General features: G+C 38.9%; 1 non-coding gene across 1 annotated transcript; it reads right to left on the bottom strand.

The window, feature by feature from the left end:
- Positions 1 to 1,876: 1,876 nt before the first annotated feature.
- LOC146905024 (small nucleolar RNA R71) lies at positions 1,877 to 1,983 on the bottom strand. The gene has a single exon (XR_015020800.1). It is a non-coding gene; the product is annotated as a small nucleolar RNA R71 (small nucleolar RNA).
- Between the last annotated feature and the right edge of the window lie 6,412 nt (positions 1,984 to 8,395).

The following is an 8,395-nucleotide window of genomic DNA, read 5'->3' as shown; positions in this document are numbered from 1 at the left end:
ACTTTTGTTGCTACTATGTTTGTTGCCTTTTGCTTGAGGACAAGCAAAGATTCAAGTGTGGGGGAGTTTGATGAGTCATAGATAGTCTTATTTATTGCCTTATTTAGTTTAGTTTTATTTTAGATTTGATTTTATTTTATTGCATTTTATTTTAGTTTAGAATATTTTACTTCAAATTGTCTTTTATTTTATTTTAGGAATAAATATATGGTGGAAGGTGCCTTGGAGCAAAAGAAAGAGGACTGGAGCAAAATACAGCGCAAGAATACGAAGATACGGGGCAAAAATACAATTCCCCTTACCAGAAGCTTGGCACGACCCGTGCCAACATGTGGCACGGCCGTGCCCGTCCCCAGGATCCTGTTTTGCTGCTTTTCTTCGGGCCCAAGTTACCCTGTTGCAGCTTTACTGTTTTATCCTTTTAGTTGCTTAGTTTCTAAGTCAGATGTAAAGCTATAAATAGAGTAGCTCTCCACCATAAACAATCATCCTTTACTTTGTTTATTTCAATTGCTATTTTAATAAAAGTCTTTATTTTCCTTTTTACTTTCTTCGCAATTTACTTTACTGTTATTTTCTCTCTTCTTCCCCCATGTCTACGATGAACATGAGTGAGTAGACTTCTTCGTCTTAGGATTGTTGGGGAGTCTAATGACTCAATCCTAAACAAAACATGTCTAAACCCTAATTTCTATGTAACCCTAATTTCTAATCTAGATTCACCGTCTTAACGTGGATTAACAATTATCAAACTGTGGAAGCGAAAGCGGAGGGTTTGATAATCGTTAATCCATCATCCCAAACATCAATTCATAAAGCGAGAGCGGAGTCTTGATGTTGGAACAAGTGAATCTAGACAATAATTGCAAAACAGTGAAATAGTCTTTGCAATTATTGAGACAAAGAGTAGTTTCAATCCTCTATGCATCTTCTAGTAATCATGTCAGTGAAATAGGCTTGGTTGCTGGAAGTAAACTCTCACCGGACTTTCATCGGAAAGGTGAGGGGCTAAGGGAAACCGGTCTTTAGAAATTAGTGTGTAAATCATGAAATTAGATGTTTAGGTTTTGTCTAGTGAAGGATTAGTCATTATGATGAACCAATGATCCTAAGGCTCTTTATTATTATTGTTTTTACCTTCAGCAATCAAACTCTCTTCTATTAACTTTCTCCCCTCTAATCATTCATTAAAAGTTAATTAAGTTGAACAACTCCCTAGCGGAACGATAACTCTACTTACTACTATTACTTTGATAGGCCGTGTACTTGCGGTTTGGCCCTATCAAGTTTTTGGCGCCGTTGCCGGGGAGTTAACTAATTTAATTAGCTTTTTCTTAGTGATTAGAATTCTCTCTTCTTTCTCTTTTTCTTTTTAACTTTTTATTTTTCTGTTATCGTTAACTTCTTGGGTTCTCAACCTTTTATGCGAAGAACTAGAAATCGAGCGGTATTCATACCCGAGATCGAAAGGTTCTTACATAGAAGGAGGAGAGAGGCACAAAATAACACTGCCATGGCCAATCGCACTCTCAAAGACTATGCAACGCCGTCTACGGCTGAGCCACAAGCTGTTATTGTGTACCCAACGGTTGAGGATGACAATTTTGAAATTAAGCCTGCCCTACTTAACTTGGTGCAGCAAAACCAATTCTCGGGATCCCCCACTGAGGATCCCAATCTTCACATCTCTGTTTTCCTACGAATTAGTGGAACCATGAAGGAGAACCAAGAAGCCGTAAGACTTCATCTCTTTCCCTTTTCCTTAAGGGATAGAGCTAGCACTTGGTTCCATTCCCTCGAAGTCGGTTCCATTACTTCATGGGATCAGATGAGGCAAGCATTCCTTGCCCGTTTCTTTCCACCATCTAAAACCGCTAAACTTAGAGACCAAATCACGCGGTTCAACCAAAAAGATGGGGAATCTCTCTATGAGGCGTGGGAGCGTTTCAAAGAAATGCTAAGACTTTGTCCCCACCATGGCCTAGAGAAGTGGCTTATAGTCCACACTTTTTATAATGGCTTGTCTTATACCACTAAGATGTCTGTTGATGCAGCTGCAGGTGGAGCACTTATGAACAAGAATTACACGGAGGCGTATGCCTTGATCGAAGACATGGCTCAAAATCACTACAAATGGACCGACGAGAGAGCCATCACTAGTTCTGCACCCTCCAAAAAGGAGGCAGGTATACACGAAGTCTCTAACTATGACCACCTTGCTTCTAAAATTGATACACTAACTGAAAAACTTGAAAAACTCAATGTTAGTGCTATCAATTCTGCTTCTACTCCTTCTTGTGAAATATGTGGTATAACTGGTCATGCTGGTGTTGATTGCCAACTAGGTAGTGCTATTAACGGTGTTGAGCAAATGAATTATGCTCAATACAACCAAGGGATGAGACAAAATCAAAATTTTTATAAAAACCAAAATCCCTATGGACAAGTAGCACCACCCGGTTATGCAAACAACCAAAGATTCACTCAGAAGTCCAATTTGGAAACTTTGTTGGAAAATTCTATTGCCAACCAAAACAAACAACTTCAAGAACTTAAAAACCAAACTGGATTTCGGAATGATTCTCTTTCCAAGCTCAATACCAAGGTTGATTCTATTGCTACTCACTCTAAAATGCTTGAAACTCAAATCGCTCAAATAGCCCAACAAGTGGCTACCTCTTCCCAAACACCGGGAGTCTTTCCTGGTCAAACCGAAGCCAATCCCAAAGTCCAAGTTAATGTCATATCTTTTAGGGGTAGTAAGTTAGGCGAAACTTTTGCTAAGGTTAAAAACATTGGGAAAGAAAATGTCAAGCCCTTAGGTGATAAAGTTATGATAGAAGAAGCAAAACCACTTGAAGAAAACAAAACTCCATCCCCCTTAAATCCTGATAAGCTTAAACTAGAGGGTAAGTTTGAAAAATTTGTTAACATACTTAGGAAGATTTGCATTAAACTTCCTTTTGCTGAAGCTTTGTCTAGGATGCCTCTATATGCCAAGTTTTTAAAGGAAATTTTTTCAAAGAAAAGGGCTATAGAGCATAATGAGACAATAGCCTTGGCTAAGGAAACTAGTGCAATCATCCAAGAAGCACCCCCTAAGCTTAGAGATCCAGGTAACTTTGCCATACCATGTGAAATCGGGAACGAAACCATAAACAAAGCCTTATGTGACTTAGGAGCTAGTGTTAGTTTGCTGCCTTTGTCTCTTCTTAAAAGGATAGGGATAGGAGAATTGAAACCTACCGAGATGGAATTGAAAATTGCTGATCGTTCTACCATGAAACTTGTAGGATTTGTCGAGAAAATGCCCGTTAAGATAGAAGGGATATACATCCCCACTGATTTTGTAGTCGTTGACATTGAAGAGGACGATGACGTCCCTATAATCCTGGGTAGACCTTTCCTCGCAACTGCAGGAGCTCTCATTGATGTTAAACTTGGTAGGATAGTCTTTCAAGTGAGTGATAAGATGGTAGGATTTGAGTTGGAAAACGTTATGAAAGGTCCCGCTCTTTACTCTTGTTGCATGCTTAACGATCATGTTGTGAAAGAACGTTTTATAGCGCCATCTACACAACATGATATCTTTGATCCATTCTAAGGACTCTTTCTAAGCGTCAAGCTAATGACATTAAAAGAGCGCTTCGTGGGAGGCAACCCACGCATTTAATTGCTTTTGTTTTGTTTTCCTTTGTTTTAATTTATTTTGTAGGTATTTGTCCAAGTGTGATTCGAGAAAAATCAAGAAAATGAAAAATTTTGAAGTCCCTCTGACCAGAATGTTGGCACGGCCCGTGCTGGAGCTGGCACGGCCGTGCCAGTGTTTTTGAAGGAAAAAGAGCTTGGAGCCACAGATTGTTGGCACGGCCCGTGCCAAGGGTGGCACGGCCGTGCCCGTGTTCTAGCCTCTTATAAACCCAATTTTTCTCTTCTTCTCCATTCATTCTCAAACCACAAACCTCTCTCTACCTTCAAACTTCTCTCTAAACCTCCATAACCTTCAAACCTCCATATCTCACTCAAATCTTCATCAATCTACCCCATTCTTTCACCAATCAATCACAAACTTCATCCAAAACAAAAACCATCAATCAAAAACAACTTTCAACCATCCAAACCTATAATTCACCAAAACCCTAATCCATCAAAACCTAACCCAAACACAACAAAACCTCAACTAATCTCCATAACTAAACCCATAAACCTTACTTAAACATCCACCCCAACCCTAAACCAATCCTTTCCACCACAAATCCTCCCAAACCCTAAACCTTCAAAACCAATTCCAACAAGGGTCAATGGCTTCAAGAAGAAGTGGTAAAGAACCAGCAAGCTCTCAAGGAGGACCTCCCCCAAAGAAGCAAGCACAAGTGAAGAATCATGGAACTCAGTTCAAAGACAACAAACAAAGGGATAGGTACAAAATTCTTACTTCTAAAACCTTACATCCCTCTAGATATCCTGATTCCTATGATTTGCAAGTGCTAGGGCTTAGAGATGATGTTTTTAGGATGATGGGTAGGCTAGGTTGGACTGATATGCTAACACCTATGAGGGGTTATGAGAATTTTACTTATGATTTTTTAAGCTCACTTGTTTTTACCAAAGATAAGTTGAAGTTTGATAACCCTAATCATAGAGTTGTTTTCCGGTTAATGAACATTGATTATAATATGTCTCTTCAGCACTTTTGTGAAGCCTTAGGTTTTGTCATTGAGGGGTATATTCATCATCATTGGGATGATAGTCTGAAACCGGATAACTATGACCCAGCTGCCTTTTGGAACCGTATCACCGGCCTTGATAACTATGTCCCTAGAGCCAACAAAGCTAGCAACATTCACAACCCCGTACTTAGGTACCTTCAGAGGGTCATGGCTTGCACTATTTGGGGTAGAACCGAGCTAGGAAACACTAGAACCGATGAGTTGTTCATGTTATGGGCAATGCTCTACAACCACCCCGTCAACACTGACTTTTATTTGATTGATTACCTAGACTTTGTAGCTACTAGACCAGCCGATAGGGGAGACATAGTGGTGGGTGGCATCATTACATACATAGCTAGGTGTTTTGGTGTGAGTGAGGATGAGGGGATCAAACCAATTGAGGGAAACAATAAGCTTAACCGGGAAACCCTCATTGCTATGAATTTCATTAAACATCGTCCACCACTCAATTACCAACTTAAGCTTAATGTGCCAATCATGTTTTTATTGCCTAACCCACCTCGGACTACCACCGAGGTGGAAGAAAATTGGTTGTATGTTGATGATGTGCAGGTTCTAGAACAACAAGATGATGAAGGAGAGGGTGCTAGCTTGCACCATGATGAAGGAAAAGGTGCTATCTTGCACCAAGAGGGGCACCATGGCCATGCAGCCGGTGAGCTTAATGAAAATCAAAGATGGACATGGATTCATAATGAGATCGAGAGGATGAGCACCGAGCAACAAAGGCAAGGTGTTGAAATCTCCGGCCTTCGCAATGAAGTTCAAAGGGGCAACCGTGTCAATGATGAAAATAATGAGATGCTCCGTCGGATGATGCAACACCTCCAACTTCAAGGTCCTCCTTACGGACCTCAATAAACAAATGTGAGCTTTCCTCTTCCTCTCTTCTCTTCTTCTTCTTCCTATCTCTCCCATTCTTCTTCTACTCATCTCCTTCTTTCTTCTCCTTCTACTACTTCTTCTCTTTTAATTTCTTTTTCTTTGAATCAATGAGGACAATGCTTCCCCTAAGTGTGGGGGGGCCTAATAAAGTGTCTAGAGTCGTAGTGTTCCCAAACTCCCTTGAACTTTATTCTTTTGTTTTGTTTTTATAGCAAGAGGCATAACTAAGTAGCTTGTTTTAATGTAAATATGGCATGAAAATTTTTGTTATGTCTCTTCCTTAGGTTGCTTCTTGTACATAAAAGTAGTTTCTTGTGTTTCTTATGTTCTTGCTATACCCATATCTTGTTTTAATGTGAAAATTCTCCAATGAGAAAAGCACTCGGTTGCAATCCTTGAGTAAATGTATGAATAGGTATTTTAAGGAACACGTTCTGTCTTTAGTGTTAACTTAGACCCTTTAAAGTCTTAAGAGTAAAAGTAGTATAAGTTTGTGTGGGAAATTAATCAAATTGTTCTTAATTGTTATATTCTTATTAATTTGTTAATGTTAAATGGGGCGGGAGAATGGCACCAACATGTGGGGGAAAGGACAATTACATCCTAACTTCCTAATTGTGGTGGTGACTCCTTAATTTGAACTTAAATGAAACAAATTCATCAATGCTAGGGGGAAAGGACAATTACATCCAAAAAGACTTCCTACGCGGAGATGAAACAAATAATAATTTTGCAGCACTGCTTAGGGTGATTTTGAATCTAGGGGGAAAGGACAATTACATCCGAGAAGACCTCCTACGAGGATAGATAGCCCCTAAGCATCTGCAGCCCCTTGTGCTTAATTGTTAATCTAATCTAATTCTAAATTCCCATCACTCTTATATGAAAAGAAGAAAGGACTTTTCTCGGTTACCTTAGCACTAGGGATAGAACCTATTCCTCATAATATATGTCTTATACATGAGCAAGAAAAGGGTTGGACTGCACACACACACTCTTTTGAAACTTGATGTTGGGTAGAATAGGTTCATAAGAAGTGTTTGAAGTTGTAATTAGTGTACTTGAAGCAAGACCTTTCTTTTGAGAAACATTGTTCTTAATATTGCCATAATCAAACTTTTGTTGCTACTATGTTTGTTGCCTTTTGCTTGAGGACAAGCAAAGATTCAAGTGTGGGGGAGTTTGATGAGTCATAGATAGTCTTATTTATTGCCTTATTTAGTTTAGTTTTATTTTAGATTTGATTTTATTTTATTGCATTTTATTTTAGTTTAGAATATTTTACTTCAAATTGTCTTTTATTTTATTTTAGGAATAAATATATGGTGGAAGGTGCCTTGGAGCAAAAGAAAGAGGACTGGAGCAAAATACAGCGCAAGAATACGAAGATACGGGGCAAAAATACAATTCCCCTTACCAGAAGCTTGGCACGGCCCGTGCCAACATGTGGCACGGCCGTGCCCGTCCCCAGGATCCTGTTTTGCTGCTTTTCTTCGGGCCCAAGTTACCCTGTTGCAGCTTTACTGTTTTATCCTTTTAGTTGCTTAGTTTCTAAGTCAGATGTAAAGCTATAAATAGAGTAGCTCTCCACCATAAACAATCATCCTTTACTTTGTTTATTTCAATTGCTATTTTAATAAAAGTCTTTATTTTCCTTTTTACTTTCTTCGCAATTTACTTTACTGTTATTTTCTCTCTTCTTCCCCCATGTCTACGATGAACATGAGTGAGTAGACTTCTTCGTCTTAGGATTGTTGGGGAGTCTAATGACTCAATCCTAAACAAAACATGTCTAAACCCTAATTTCTATGTAACCCTAATTTCTAATCTAGATTCACCGTCTTAACGTGGATTAACAATTATCAAACTGTGGAAGCGAAAGCGGAGGGTTTGATAATCGTTAATCCATCATCCCAAACATCAATTCATAAAGCGAGAGCGGAGTCTTGATGTTGGAACAAGTGAATCTAGACAATAATTGCAAAACAGTGAAATAGTCTTTGCAATTATTGAGACAAAGAGTAGTTTCAATCCTCTATGCATCTTCTAGTAATCATGTCAGTGAAATAGGCTTGGTTGCTGGAAGTAAACTCTCACCGGACTTTCATCGGAAAGGTGAGGGGCTAAGGGAAACCGGTCTTTAGAAATTAGTGTGTAAATCATGAAATTAGATGTTTAGGTTTTGTCTAGTGAAGGATTAGTCATTATGATGAACCAATGATCCTAAGGCTCTTTATTATTATTGTTTTTACCTTCAGCAATCAAACTCTCTTCTATTAACTTTCTCCCCTCTAATCATTCATTAAAAGTTAATTAAGTTGAACAACTCCCTAGCGGAACGATAACTCTACTTACTACTATTACTTCGATAGGCCGTGCACTTGCGGTTTGGCCCTATCAAAAATCTCCCTTGAAGAAAGGTTCACATTCTCAGATTTCTAAAAGATACCAAAATATAGTTCTTCAGTCAACACAGATAATCTTCAGGACATGGAAGAAATATATTACAGTTCTCAGATTCTGCTTCCAATATTTTACACAACAATTAACACATGGAAAAAGCAGACGAGAGAAACTAGAAGGTATCAGAGAGAAAATCAGAGTCTTGCAGCAGAGGACGTATAAGGAAAAATAAATTCCTGTACATCCTTAACAGACAATCAACTGTCACAACACGCTACTTAGAGAAATATAGGAAAACAATATTCAGTAGCTCAAACCAGCAGGATGTTCCAACATCCACAGGAACATTCAGGGACACAGAAGTTTACTCCCCC

Source organism: Medicago sativa, chromosome 7 (assembly GCF_051527215.1).
Source record: "Medicago sativa cultivar Bolivia chromosome 7, Bolivia_mono, whole genome shotgun sequence".
NCBI lineage: Eukaryota > Viridiplantae > Streptophyta > Magnoliopsida > Fabales > Fabaceae > Medicago > Medicago sativa.
This window is presented reverse-complemented; position numbering and strand designations above follow the sequence as displayed.